Source organism: Bufo bufo, chromosome 6, assembly GCF_905171765.1.
Source record: "Bufo bufo chromosome 6, aBufBuf1.1, whole genome shotgun sequence".
Classification (NCBI taxonomy): Eukaryota; Metazoa; Chordata; class Amphibia; order Anura; family Bufonidae; genus Bufo; species Bufo bufo.
Window position 1 is genome coordinate 120,467,647 of NC_053394.1, and position 15,500 is coordinate 120,483,146.

At 44.9% G+C, this 15,500-nt stretch overlaps 1 long non-coding RNA gene across 1 annotated transcript in view; it reads right to left on the reverse strand.

Moving 5' to 3' along the window:
* LOC121003486 overlaps nt 1-15,500 on the reverse strand; it is a 31,025-nt gene that overhangs the window by 2,788 nt on the left and 12,737 nt on the right. Inside the window, exon 3 of the long non-coding RNA XR_005779485.1 lies at nt 9,060-9,066. This is a non-coding gene — a long non-coding RNA (uncharacterized LOC121003486). The remainder of the gene's footprint in view (nt 1-9,059; nt 9,067-15,500) is intronic.

The window sequence follows — 15,500 nt, forward strand, 5'->3', positions numbered from 1 at the left end:
GTATGTGCCCCCCCCCCCCCCTCCCTCAGTTTTATTAGGATATCCTAAAAAATCCTCCTTCATCCCAGTGCAACATCTTCATGGAGATCGTATGTTCCCCCATGTTTGTATTTCCCTAGTGTGTATGGGAAAATCCGTTGTGAGCGCCATAGGCCACAAGGCTTTGAAGGGAACGTGTCCTCAGAAAATGACCTTTTGTTTAAATGTTTGTATCTTAAACACATTTTAAAGATTTTTTTTATATTTAAATTTGTTGTCACTATATTTAAGCAAAAACCATAAAGTCCTACAGTTTCTGCACTAGCCACTAAGCTTAAAGGGGTTTTCCCATCTCAGAAAATGGGGGCATGTCGCTAGGATATGCCCCCATTGTCTGATAGGTGCAGGTCCCACCGCTGGGACCCGCACCTACAATGAGAACGGAGCAGGAAAATGAACGGAGGGCGCACTACGGATGCGCAACCGCCCTCCATTCATTTCTATGGGGCCTCCGAAAATAGCCGAGCCCTGGCTCAGCTATTGTCGTCTGCCACATAGAAATGAATGGGAGAATGGGCCGCGCATGCGCGGTGCGCTCCCATTCACTTCTATGGGAGCAGCGCTTTGTGGTGGACGGACCCCAGGAAATCCGGGGTCCTCCAGCCGCAGCGCTCCCCGCTTCGTTCTCGTTGTAGGTGCAGGTCCCAGCGGTGGGACCCGCACCTATCAGACAATGGGGGCATATCCTAGCGATATGCCCCCATTGTCTGAGATGGGAATACCCCTTTAACGGGGTATTCCTATCTGAGACAACAGGGGCATATCACTAGGATATGTCCCCATTGTCTGATATATTGAGAACGGAGCAGAGAAGGTGGTGGCCGGAGGACTCCAGATTTCCCCGGGTCTGGCCATCACCAAGCGCTCTCCCCATAGAAGTGAATGGGTCTGAGATGGGAATACCCATTTAATAAGAGAAGCCACTTTTTGGTCTATACTTAGTCTATACTTGGTATATAGACTTTACTGCTGTTATCTCCTTATTACTGGCAGGGATAGGATGACAGATATCACCTCTGTGTATAGATAACACAGGATCCACTTTTCACAATAGGCAATTCTAGAAGCTTATCTATTCTTTCCTTGTACAATGACCTCTGCACAGGTCACACTTAGAAAACTCTCCCATAGAAGCCAATGAGGTCTCCTCCTGACCATTGTCTATGGCCCATGTGGCTGCCGTAAAGCAATTTTCTTAATGCTTTCTAAATGTTGTTAAGAACAGCTCAGGCAAGATGGCCGCCCCCATAATCATGTTCAGTAATTAAAATGAAAAATTCAAAAATAAAAACAGATTAGAAAAAAGGTCTGTTTTGACACTTTCCCTTTAACTTCCTTTTACACAGGCCAGTGATCGGGCAGACAAGGGTGCTCTTTCCTGACCACTGCCCAGTGTAAACAGGACAGTCAATGCAGAAATCTAGGTAATTCTAAAGGGGTTATGCTGATCAATATAAAAATTGAAAATAACAAAGCTAGAACCAGCCCTGTACCTCACATGGATCCAGAGATCTCCCCATTCATTGGTCTTCTAGATTTATATCAAGCGGGCGGCATCTCAAGGGCAGTGTCCTCTCTGCTGTAGCACAGGCAGGGTGCGTCCTCTCTGCTGCAGCTCAGGCAGGGTGCGTCCTCTCTGCTGTAGCTCTCTCCCTATTACAGCTCAGGAGGCAGCTGAAGGATATAACTGAATATGTGCAGCCATCGAAGTGCGCAGGACAAAGAAATAAGAAAAAAAAAACAGCAGGTGGCGCTATACAGATAAATTTTATTAAATAAGGCTTTATGCACATGACTGGTTCGGGTCCGGATTTTTTGCGGGTCGGATGCGGACCCGTTTACTTCACATCCGTTCCGCGGCCCTGCAAAAAATAAATAAAATAGAAGACGTCCTATCCTTGTCTGTGGTGATATCTCTATTGAGGGCTCGACATTGCGCAAAATGCAGAACGTACATGGCCGGCATCTGTGTTTTGTTGAATGCAAAACTGCATTAGACCTAACTCTTGGGCTATGCTAAATTTTTCATTACATGCAATTACAAAAGTATTTAGATCCAGGTGCTGGTTTGAAAACTGTAGAATATTTTCCGTGGGAGGACCCCTTTAATCAGTGGGTGGTGTTACTGCAGCACCAGGTGTTAACTTATTAGCATAGTGACTGATGCAGCATCTCAATCTGCTGTGGAGAAAGCAGTGGACTAAAGGTCCATTCACACATCAGTGTGTGTGTTTTGCGGATCCGCAAAACACGGAAACCGGCAATGTGCGTTCCGCTATTGCGGACAAGAATAGGACATGTTCTATTTTTTTTCAGGATCGGAATTGCGGACCCGGAAGAAGAAATGAATGGGTCCGCAATTCCGTTCTGCAAAATGCGGAACGGAATTGCGGATGTGTGAATGGAGCCTTATATGGAGATCTTCAAGATTTTCCTATTTTGGGAAAAAATAACATTCTGGAATGACCTCATTGTCTGCATTCTTCTGTGTGACACGACAGGACACGTCACTGACATGTACGGCTTTACACTGGGTTCACTTGTCTGTTTTCTCTTGGGACCTACGACCAATGCGTGATACTTTAAAAACCATTAGTCCCTCAAAAACTTTCAATGTCCTAAGTATACTTGCATACAGGATACAATGTAAAGTAGTCTGTGTACAGCTTGGTGTGCCCTCAAAATAACTCACACAGCCATTAATGTCTAAACCGCTGGCAACAAAAGTGAGTACACCCCTAAGTAAAAAGGGCCAAAGGGCCAAAAAGTGTCAATATTTTGTGTGATCACTAGGGATGAGCGAATCTACTTCGGATGCTTCATCCAAAGTTGATTCACATAAAACTTAATTGTAATACTCTACGGAGCGGGAGCTCTGTACAGTATTAGAATGTATTGGCTCCGATGAGTTATTACTTCGCTAAGTCTCGCGTAATAACTTACTGAATTATTAGTGTAAAAAAACCTTGATAGCGAACCTGAGTTCGGTATCGAAGTTTTTTACAGTAATAATTCACAAAGTTATTGCACGAAGTCTCGTGAGACTTGGCGAAGTAATAACTTAGGCTGTACATAAAGATGTCTATTTTGAAAAGACCTGCATATGGCGCTGAGCACGTGCGCTCAACTTCTTTGGTCGACCATGGCAAGTAGAGATGAGCGAATTTCCGCTTATGAAATTTGTTCGCGCTTTGTTTACTGGTAAAAGGTGAATTGCGTTATGGATTCAGTTACCACGAACCATAACGCAATTCTATAACGGAATGCCTTTAGAGGCATTCCGTCATAATAGAAGTCTATGGCATGCATAATGGATCCGTCCCGTTTCCGTTATGCAGGGGAGTCCCAGCATGCCCAGGCTATCTACAGCTATCAGCCTACAGCAGGGCATGGTGGGAGTTGTAGTTTTACAACAGCTGGAGGGCCGCAGGTTGAGCATCCCTGGCCTAGACCATCTTTATGTAGAGCAACAATTCTTCTTTCAGATCCTCAGAGTTCTTTGCCATGAGGGGCCATGTTTAACTTCCAGTGGCCAGTATGAGAGAATGTGAGAGCGATAACACCAAATTTACCACACCTGCTCCCCACTCACACCTGAGACCTTGTAACACTAACGAGTCACATGACACCAGGGAGGGAAAATAGCTAATTTCGCACAATTTGGCCATTTTCACTCCCTTTTGTTTCCAGTGGTTTAGACATTAATGGCTGTGTTGTTATTTTGAGGGCACACCAAATTTAGGCTACTTTCACACTCGTTCAGGGCTCTCACAAGCGGTCCAAAACGGATCAGTTTTGCCCTAATACATTCTGATTGGAAAAGGATCCGCTCTGAACGCATCAGTTTGCCTCCGACCAGTCTCCATTTTGCCCTGGAGGCGGACACCAAAACGCTGCCTGCTTGACGAAACTGAGCCAAATGGATCCATCCTGGCACACAATGTAAGTCAATGGGGACGGATCCATTTTATCTGGCACAATAGAAAACTGATCCGTCCCCCATTTGACTTTCAATGGAGTTCATGACAGATCCGTCTTGGCTATGTTACAGATAATACAGACGGATCCGGTGATGACTGATGCATGCGGTTCTATTATTGTAACGGATACGTTTTTGCAGATCCGTGACGGATCCATCTAAAACGCCTATGGGTACTTTCACACTAGCGGTTTTCTTTTCCGGCATAGAGTTCTGTCCTAGGGGCTCTATACCGGAAAAGAACTGATCAGTTTTATCCCCATGCATTCTGAATGGAGAGTAATCCGTTCAGGATGTCTTCAGTTCAGTCTTTTTGACTGATCAGGCAAAAGATAAAACCGCAGCATGCGGCCAAAAAAAACTGAAGACTTGCCTGAATTTTTTTCCCATAGGAATGGATTAGTGCCGGATCCGTCATTCAAAATGCCGGAATGCCGGATCCGTCCTTCCAGTCTGCACATATGTAGATCGGTAAAAATGTGAAAAAAATCAAAACAGATCAGTTTGTCTGTATGATAAACGGACAGACGGATCCGTTCTTGCAATGCATTTGTAAGACAGATCAGGATCCTGATCAGTTTTGTCGGATTCCTCTGCCGTAAGTGTGAAAGTACCCTTACACTGTTATACAAGCTGTACACTGACTACTCTTCATTGTATCAAAGTGTCAATTCTTCAGTATTGTCTCACGAAAAGATATTATAAAATATTTACAAAAATGTGAGGGGTGTACTCACTTTTGTGAGATTCTAATATTTAAAGCTGAGTGTGTGTGTGTGTGTGTGTGTGTGTATATATATATATATATATATATATATATATGAATGTCGATCCGCTAAAGGAATCCATACCGTCGCATTTACAATCACAAAACTTGGCACACAGGTACATCAGGTGTCCGGGAAGGTTTTAGACCAGGTCTAGGCTCTCTAGGACCTACCGTTCCCAAGATATTCCCAAAAAATACATTAGCCAATATAAGCTTGGTCACATGATCCTTATCAGCCAATAGAAGCTTGCAAGCCAATAGCCTCCATGTACAGTTTTACTCCAGGTTTCCATAACAACCCAGCCATTTTTCTTTACTGCTGTAGGAGAGCTTTAAAGGAAATCTGTCACAAGCATAATTGCTATTGAAGTAAAGCCATGGCCTAATAGCACTTAGTACCTTGTTCCAGCAATAGATGTTTTTATCCTCTGAAAATCCAGTTTATTTGGTATGGAAATGATCCAGTAAGGTGCCCAGAGAGGCGTCACTCTTGCAGGAAGGAGCCCAGACATGCCCCCTGCCACAATGTGTCCACCCTCAAATGACTTAAAACATTGCCCCCAGGTCTAAGCCATGCCTCTGGTCCAGTTAGGCCACATCCACTCCTGAGCCGACGGGGGATTGAAAAATTGAAGGTAAAAATCAACTTCTGTCAGCTGCGGGGTGGGAGGGAGGATGACTTTCTCCCTACAGCTCACACTCAGACAGAACAGTGCTGCTGTATTACAGTGATATGTTCAAAAGGACATGCCCCTGATCTGGTTAGGCCACACCCTCCCACTCCTCAGCCGACAGATTGAAAAAATGAAGTTAAAAACCAACTTCTTCTCCCACAAAGCCACGCCCCTGTCTGGTTAGGCCACACCCCTCCACGTCTCAGCTGACAGGGATTGAAAGAATGAAGGCAGAAATCAACTTCTGTCAGCTGCAGAGGAGGGAGGGTGACTTTCTCCCTGCAGCTCATACTCAGACAGCACAGTGCTGCTGTCTTAGAGTGAGCTGTTTAAAAGGACACGCCCCCATCCATTAAAGGACACTCTTAGGGGGGCGGGCCCCTGTGGAGGTCACTGTCAAGGGGGTGGTATGCTGTGAAAGTCAAAGGGGAAGGCTGCTGTAAAGGTCAAAGTTAAGGGGGTGGGCTGCTGTGGAGGTCCAATTTTAAAGGATGGGGCGCTGTGGAGGGAAGGGGGCTGTAGATGTCCGGGTCCTTCAGATAGTACTGTATATAATCTAGTTTTAAAGGAATACTGTGCCTATCTTGGCAAGAGGAAGAGCATAGCAGGAGAAGGGCATAGCTATAACTTCTGTTGCAAACTAAGCTGGCCAAACAATAGTGTCTAGACTCCCTATCTAAAGGTCCCTTTCCGTGGGCCGACACAGCAGGTAATGGTTGGGACAGAATGCTCCATTCCCGTTAATTCTGTGCTTGATTCAGGAAGTTTAAAGTGCATTTACTTGCAGCAATCGCCTGCACTATATTGCGACAAGGGATCACTGCTGCAGTCGCTCGGATTACTGATGATAATTTAGGTGATCGTACCAGCGATTTGCTCATTTATCGTATGATTGGCGGCATCTCTACAGTGGGCAGTTGTCGGGAAGGAGTGTTCCTAGGAATTGCCCTAAACATTGGCCCGTGTAAAGGAGCCTTAAGTTTACCCCCATCTTCAGGGTTAGTAAATATGCTCCAATTTTTGTAAGTGTTTTTGTTGTGCATAAGGAGTAAAGCATAAATCATTTATTAACTATTATACACTGATTTGTGGAGTATTAGAGTTACAGATCTTGTCGCACAGCATTTTCGAGGCAAAATCTGCAACTTTGCCTCGCTCACGCCACTTTTCATGGCGAGTAAAGGGGATGTATACGATATTACGGGGAAAAATTAAAGTGGCAATGTAATTTTATTTAACGTTTGGTATGTTATAGGGACGTATCAAAAGTTTAGATTGGTTGGATCTGAGTGCTGAGACCCCCATCAATCTCTAGAATGAGGGGATGAGAGCATGCACTTAGCACATTCTCTCCTCGCTGCAGGACAGGAAGTGAGATGGACTCAGTAGGAAGTTTATGGCAGAGCTCCAGATGGCGACCAAAATGGTCGCCAATGCAACTTAGAATTGCAAAATGGTGAGAAGATTTTGTAGTCTTGTCGCCATTTGCGCCTAGAGCCTCCGCTGCTCTGCCGCTTTAAGAAGAGAGCTCTTGCATCCAGCAGACACACAGCAATCCAATAACAGAGCTCCGTACAGTGCAGAGCTCTGTTATTAGTGAGGAGGCTGCTGATTGGTCAGTATCAGCGCGCTGCCGTGCCATTGGCTGCTCCTCTCACACACCCCTTCTACCGCGCTGAACACAGCAGCTTGCTTTTCAGTTATGAAAGCGGGGAGTGCGCTCACTGCCGACTGCTCCATAGACAAGGGGCAGCTGAAGTAGACGAGTTTTTCAGTCATGTGACGCACAAAGCGTTCTGTGTACACTGCGCCATGTGCTGAGGGTGCCCTGTGCCCCCCCATGTAAGGGGTAAGTGGTGGAGAAGAGAGGGCAATGATGGTGGACGGCTGCAGTGCGCTCAGCCAGTAACACTGGGCTTTATGTCTCCTCACACTAGCGGATGAAACTGATTCCATAGCTGGTTTACGCAATTCTGTCACAGGCCTGGTGCACTATGTCTGTGTGCTAAATAAAAGGAAAGGACTGCACTGTTGCCAGCACGACCAATCATCGTAATGTAGTGCAGGGTTTCAAATCGTGACAGTGAATGGGGTCGCATTGCAACCCTACAGTGGTGAGAATTATTGGGGCTGTCATGACAATGTGCAGGTCCCAAAATGACCCCTCTCACTAGTGGCAATGCTGCATTGCTACACTGTGATCTCTGGCCATTGGATGTTTGTCACAGCCAAAGGCCCCTTGCAGACGAGCGTTCCTCCCGCAGCGAGTCCGCAACGTAGATCCCGGCCTGACCTCCCAGCACTGCCGGGGGTCACATAGCATTATATTGATTTATAATGCTATATAACCCTTACAGTTCTGGAATGTATTGGATAACACTGACATAATGCTGTCCTTGTTATCCATTACATTCCAGAACTGTAAGGCCTTTTTTCACACGGGCGAGTTTTCCGCGCGGGTGCAATGCGTGAGGTGAACGCATTGCACCCACACTGAATCCGGACCCATTCATTTCTATGGTGCTGTGCACATGAGCGGTGATTTTCACGCATCACTTGTGTGTTGCGTGAAAATCGCAGCTTGCTCTATTTTGTGCGTTTTTCACGCAACGCAGGCCCCATAGAAATGAATGGGGCTGTGTGAAAATCGCAAGCATCCGCAAGCAAGTGTGGATGCGGTGCGATTTTCACGCATGGTTGCAAGGAGATGATCGGGATGGGGACCCGATCATTATTATTTTCCCTTATAACATGGTTATAAGAGAAAATAATAGCATTCTTAATACAGAATGCTTAGTAAAATAGTGATGATGGGGTTAAAATATATATTTTTAAATTTAACTCACCTTATTCCACTTGTTCGCGCAGCTTATTCCACTTGGATCATGTGACTGACCATGTGATGAGCGCAGTGACGTCACCACAGGTCCTTTTCCTCAAAGAAGACAGAAGAGAAGCCGGGCTGCACGAACAAGTGGATTAAGGCGAGTTAAATTATTTATTTATTTTTTAAAAGGGAAAATAATAAAATCTACACAACACCTAACCCAAACCCGCGCATTTTCCCGCGACACACCCGCATCTTATCCAGCCCAAATCCATGACGCCCGTGTGAAAGAGGCCTAAGGGTTACATAGCATCATAAATCAATATAATGCTATGTGATTCCCGTCAATGCTGGCAGGTCAGGCCGGATGCTGTGTTGCCTGACTCGCTGCGGGAGTAAAGCTCGTCTGCAAGGGGCCAAAGTCACCATGTAGCCCCAGGCTTATCTAACCTGTGGTTATGTAATAAATGGCCATTTGGGACAACCACTTTACACCCCTCTTCTTTTTTTTTTTTTGCACTTAGTCCTTTTTGTATGTACAGTACGGCTGATGTGCAGGAGAGGTCCAACGTTACCTGCCAGGCTTCAGGTGGAGTCTCGACAGAACTGCAGGGTTAGGGCATGCAGCATCGCAGACATGGTGAGCGGGAGAGGTCGCAATTTGGGAACAAAGTTTTATGCAAATCGACTTCGGATGTTTCATCCGAAGTCGATTAGATCATCCCTAGTTGCAATAACGACTGTACAAGCGTCATGGACGCCTGTACAGACAGTTTTTCTCCCCAAAAAATGTCTAATGCGTATGAATATGCACGATAATTTTACTGACATTCATGGAATAAGGGAGCACGCGCCACTGCCGACTGCTCATGAAGTGCCAGGGACAGCATGGTGGGAACGGAGCCTCTGCTAAGTAAAGACCATGTGCCCAGGTGATGTCACACCAGAAGTGCCAGCGTGCCCCGCAGGCTTCTATCTGCTGCTGGGAGCTCAATGTGGAGGTTTATGAATGGAAAAACTAATAGCCAAGAGGCTAAAGAAAACCCCGTTTCTGACCCTTATGTTACAACAAAAATTTAGCGACTAAAAAATTTCATTTGGCTCCTAAATTTTTCCGTTTAGGAGCCAATGGCTCCTTGATGTTTTTTTTTGTCTGGAGCACTGTATGGGCCAGTCCTGCTCCAGTCTCATGAAGCTTAAAGAGCTTCTCTCCTCTCATTTTAGAGATCGTGGGGGTCTCAGTGCTCAGACCCCCATCGATCTAAAAATTTCATATGTCCCTACAATACATCAAAAGTTCAATGAAAGTACAGTACCACTTTAAAGGGTTATTACTAATGCACTTGCTCTATTTTTTCTGTCTCGTTCTGAAGATTGGGAGCGTGGTCATGTGACTGCACCCTCTGTGTAGACTCTGTTCCCCTGACATCATGGCCAGGCCACCCATGATTGCCTCTGTGAGAATCCCCGCCTGAATGGTTGTGACGTCGGACCCATGTGATCTTGGAATAGACTTGTTGACACTCAATCCACAAGCAAGGTCGGCAGAGTCCACTACTTGTCATATCAAAGCGGTGTGGAAGGAAAGGACAAGGGGGTGATGGGGGGTGTAGTGGCGGAGATTTTGGTCCAGGGAAGGGTTTAGTAAGCATTTACATTTCTGACTGATCGTGCAGCACTATGGGAAGTGTTGTGGTTGCAGCTCATCTACACCCACAACCTGGAAGTTCGGGTTGTAAACATTTGAGCGCAGTGGGAGCGTGGAGATTGAGGTGAAAACTCAGGAAAAGTTGCACAGGTACATGATTATTCTATGTAGACGAGATGAGAGTTACACAAATCACAATTTTTAGGATCCCGCAAAACCCCTTTAAGTTTTTCATTGCATTACATGTAGCCCAAAATGCTATTTAAAAATACAACTCGGAATGTGATGAGTATAAGACAAAAACATTTCCATATCCTGAAGGCCAACATGGATGGTGTCCATTGAAGCTGTATTACACCAACAGATTATCTGACCAATTTCTGTCCAATCAGACCAATAGTTGGTGTGTATAAGAAAAGATCTGGCACCAGCCTTCAATGAGGCCGGTGTGTTTTTCTATAGTGTGCAAGCACGGCCACCCCTGATGGATTGCAGGGTGGATATAACCATGGAAACGAGCAGTGTATAATGTGATGGAAAAATTCATCAACCCAGCAAAGGAAGCAATATGGACAATCACAAAACATTAGTAAGTGGCTTTAACTTTTTCTACATGATAAATGCCATTTGCTTAAGGCCTCATGCACACGACAGCATTTTTTCCCGGTCCGCAAAACGGGGTTCCGTTGTTCCGTGATCCGTGTCCGTTTTTTTTTTCCGTGTGTCCTCCTTGATTTTTGGAGGATCACCAGACATCAAAAGTGAAAAAAAAATCTAAGTCAAGTTTGCCTTGAAAATGATAGGAAAAAAACGGACACGGATCACGGACGCGGATGACAATCTTGTGTGCCTCCGCTTTTTTTCACGGACCCATTGACTTGAATGGGTCCGCGAACCATTGTCCGTCAAAAAAATAGGACAGGTCTTATTTTTTTGACGGACTGGAAACACGAATCACGGACGTGGATGACAAACGGTGCATTTTCCGAGTTTTCCACAGACCCATTGAAAGTCAATGGGTCCGCAGAAAATCACGGAAAACGGAACAACGGACACGGATGCACACAACGGTCGTGTGCATGAGGCCTAAGTGAGACAACCCCTTTAAGTCTAGTGTCCTTGGAAAAATGATGCAGCGTTTGTGCATGAAAGAACCAAAAAGAATCTTGATGCTTTTTTATTGTCTAATTTTATATCGCAAGATGGGCTGAAAGGTTTTGACACTCAACTAATCCTATCACCAAATTAGACTCCAAGAACAGTGGTGACTGCCCATTGAGGTGATCGGTGCCAGCTTGAGTTTCACGGCCAGATAGGGTTCACCGAGCAGAGCGGAGCAGATAATGCCCCAGGAATGCTGAGATGAACAGGTGCCTAAACCACCAACTCCTACGACATCCACTCAAATTATTTTTACTTCCTCTGCTGACTGAGGAGGCTGCCGGCTATTTTTGCTTCGCCGCAGAGGGGTTAATAGCAAACCACCTGTCTCCTAGGCCCGCAAGTTTATGTCTCATGAGGGGCGACGGCAAAGTTACAAAGAGCTACGTCACTGAGAATGGAATTTATAGTGTCTGGCATGTCTCGAAACACGGCACCGTTAAAATTGTTATCCTGCAAATAATTCAACGTGAAAATAATATTTTATTTTTACAAGTCATTTTGCAACATAAATAGTTTCAAAAAGGTTTCGCTGTGTTAAATTTAAATGCAGCGCCCCCTAGTTTTTCTATAGTCCCGCTAATGCTAATCTGTTCTGATCTTTTGCATTATTTTACAGTGTTCATAGAGCAGTATAAATAACGTGTTATCTTTATTTATACAGGTTGTGGCGCTTAGGGTTGTCACGATACCAAAATTTTGATTCGATTTCCATACCATAAAAAAGTATTGTGATTCTCGATACCATTCGACACCACGCAAAAGAAAGATAAAATGCCAAAAAAGCCATGTGCAATCCACATTTTTCACAATGTCCGGCACATAATAAAACAGTCCTATCCTATTTTTACGTGTTTTTTTTTTTTTTTCCTGTTACGGTGTTCACCGCATAGGAGATATATGTTAATATTTTAATAGTTCTGACTTTTTCGGATGTGGCGATACCTAATATTTTTTTTTTTATTGTTTTTATACACTGCTCAAAAAAATAAAGGGAACACAAAAATAACACATCCTAGATCTGAATTAATTAAATATTCTTCTGAAATACTTTGTTCTTTACATAGTTGAATGTGCTGACAACAAAATCACACAAAAAAAAAAAAGGGAAATCAAATTTTTCAACCCATGGAGGTCTGGATTTGGAGTCACACTCAAAATTAAAGTGGTAAAACACACTACAGGCTGATCCAACTTTGATGTAATGTCCTTAAAACAAGTCAAAATGAGGCTCAGTAGTGTGTGTGGCCTCCACGTGCCTGTATGACCTCCCTACAACGCCTGTGCATGCTCCTGATGAGGTGGCGGACGGTCTCCTGAGGGATCTCCTCCCAGACCTGGACTAAAGCATCTGCCAACTCCTGGACAGTCTGTGGTGCAACGTGACGTTGGTGGATAGAGCGAGACATGATGTCCCACATGTGCTCAATTGGATTCAGGTCTGGGGAACGGGCGGGTCAGTCCATAGCATCAATGCCTTCGTCTTGCAGGAACTGCTGACACACTCCAGCCACATGAGGTCTAGCATTGTCTTGCATTAAGAGGAACCCAGGGCCAACCTCACCAGCATATGGTCTCACAAGGGGTCTGAGGATCTCATCTCGGTACCTAATGGCAGTCAGGCTACCTCTGGCGAGCACATGGAGGGCTGTGCGGCCCTCCAAAGAAATGCCACCCCACACCATTACTGACCCAATGCCAAACCGGTCATGCTGGAGGATGTTGCAGGCAGCAGAACGTTCTCCATGGCGTCTCCAGACTCTGTCACGTCTGTCACATGTGCTCAGTGTGAACCTGCTTTCATCTGTGAAGAGCACAGGGCGCCAGTGGCGAATTTGCCAATCTTGGTGTTCTCTGGCAAATGCCAAACGTTCTGCACGGTGTTGGGCTGTAAGCACAACCCCCACCTGTGGACGTCGGGCCCTCATATCACCCTCATGGAGTCTGTTTCTGACCGTTTGAGCAGACACATGCACATTTGTGGCCTGCTGGAGGTCATTTTGCAGGGCTCTGGCAGTGCTCCTCCTGTTCCTCCTTGCACAAAGGCGGAGGTAGCGGTCCTGCTGCTCGGTTGTTGCCCTCCTACGGCCTCCTCCACGTCTCCTGATGTACTGGCCTGTCTCCTGGTAGCGCCTCCATGCTCTGGACACTACGCTGACAGACACAGCAAACCTTCTTGCCACAGCTCGCATTGATGTGACATCCTGGATAAGCTGCACTACCTGAGCCACTTGTGTGGGTTGTAGACTCCGTCTCATGCTACCACTAGAGTGAAAGCACCGCCAGCATTCAAAAGTGACCAAAACATCAGCCAGGAAGCATAGGAACTGAGAAGTGGTCTGTGTTCACCACCTGCAGAACCACTCCTTTATTGGGGGTGTCTTGCTAATTGCCTATAATTTCCACCTGTTGTCTATCCTATTTGCACAACAGCATGTGAAATTGATTGTCACTCAGTGTTGCTTCCTAAGTGGACAGTTTGATTTCACAGAAGTGTGATTGACTTGGAGTTACATTGTGTTGTTTAAGTGTTCCCTTTATTTTTTTGAGCAGTGTATATTCTGGGCATTATACTACAGGGGGAGAGCATTATATATGGGGGCATTATATTACAGGGAGGAGAGCATTATATATTGGGGATACTATACTACAGGATGGGGGAACATTATATATGGGGGCATTATATATTCTGAGCATTATACTACAGGGGGAGAGCATTATCTATGGGGGCATTATACTAGGATGGGAGAACATTATGGGGCTCATTATATTATAGTGGGACATCATTATATATGGGCCTCATTACATGACGTGGGACAGTGGGGCCACAAGAAGACATTACTATAATATATGGGGGCAACATGGAGACATTTTACTATATAAGCCCCATACAGTATACTGTGTCCTTGTGGCCCCCATATCGTATAGAGTAATGTCTCCTTGTGGCCCTCATACTGTAGCGGCAACAAGGATACATTACTGTATACTGTATGGGTGCAAAAAGGAGACATTATAATGCACAGGGGCAACAAGAAGATATTATACTGTATGGGAGCAACAAGAAGATATTATACTGTATGGGGATACAACTTGTAGCCCCCCATACAGTATAATGTCTCCTTTTTGCCCCAAGTGTTTTTCTTCTAAATGGGTATTTATTGTGATATATTGTTATCTCGATAAATTTCTTAATATTGTTATCATGGGAATATTTTTGCCCAACCCTAGTTCTGAGGAGGAATGAGGGTCTGATATAGAGGTCTGATGGAACTTGGGAGTCTTTTGATGGTCTGATCTGAATGATCCTAAGGCCTCTTTCACACTACCGTTTTTTTGTTTCCGTTCTGCGTGCCGTTTTTTTGCGTTCCGTATACGGAACCATTCATTTCAATGGTTCCGCAAAAAAAAACGGAATGTATTTCCGTTTTTCCGTTCCGTTGAAAGATAGAACATGTCCTATTATTGCCCGCAAATCACGTTCCGTAGCTCCATTGAAGTAAACAGGTCCGCAAAAAAAACTGAACACATACGGAAATGCATCCGTATGTCTTCCGTATCCGTTTCGTTATTGCGGAACCATGTATTGGAAATGTTATGCTCAGCCCAATTTTTTCTATGTAATTACTGTATATTGTATATGCCATACGGAAAAACGGAACGGAAACGGAAATTAAAAAAACAGAACGACGGATCCGTGAAAAACGGACCGCAAAACACTGAAATAGCTATAGGGTAGTGTAAAAGAGGCCTAAGGCCTCTTTCACACGGGCATGTCCGGTTTAGGTCCGGATGCTTCCCGGTGCATTGCGGCAAACCCGCGCAAATAGGAACGCAATTGCAGTCAGTTTTGACTGCGATTGCGCTCCGATGTTCAGTCTTTATCGCGCGGGTGCAATGTGTTTTGCACTCGCGTGATAAAAAACCGACTGTGGTACCCAGACCCGAACTTCTTTACAGAAGTTCAGGTTTGGGTTAGTTGTTGTGTAGATTGTATTATTTCCCCTTATAACATGGTTATAAGGGAAAATAATAGCATTCTGAATACAGAATGCATAGTACAATAGGGTTGGAGGGGTTAAAAAAATTTTTTTAACTCACTTTAATCCACTTGTTCGCGCAGCCGGCATCTCTTCTGTCTTCATCTGTGAGCAATAGGACCTTTGATGACGTCACTGCGTGCATCACATGGTCCATCACATGATCCATCACCATGGTGATGGATCATATGATGAGCGTAGTGACGTCATCAAAGGTCCTATTGCTCACAGATGAAGACAGAAGAGATGCGGGCTGCGCGAACAAGTGGATTAAGGCGAGTTAAATTTATAAATTTTTTTAACCCCTCCAGCGCTATTTTACTATGCATTCTGTATTCAGAATGCTATTATTTTCCCTTATAACCA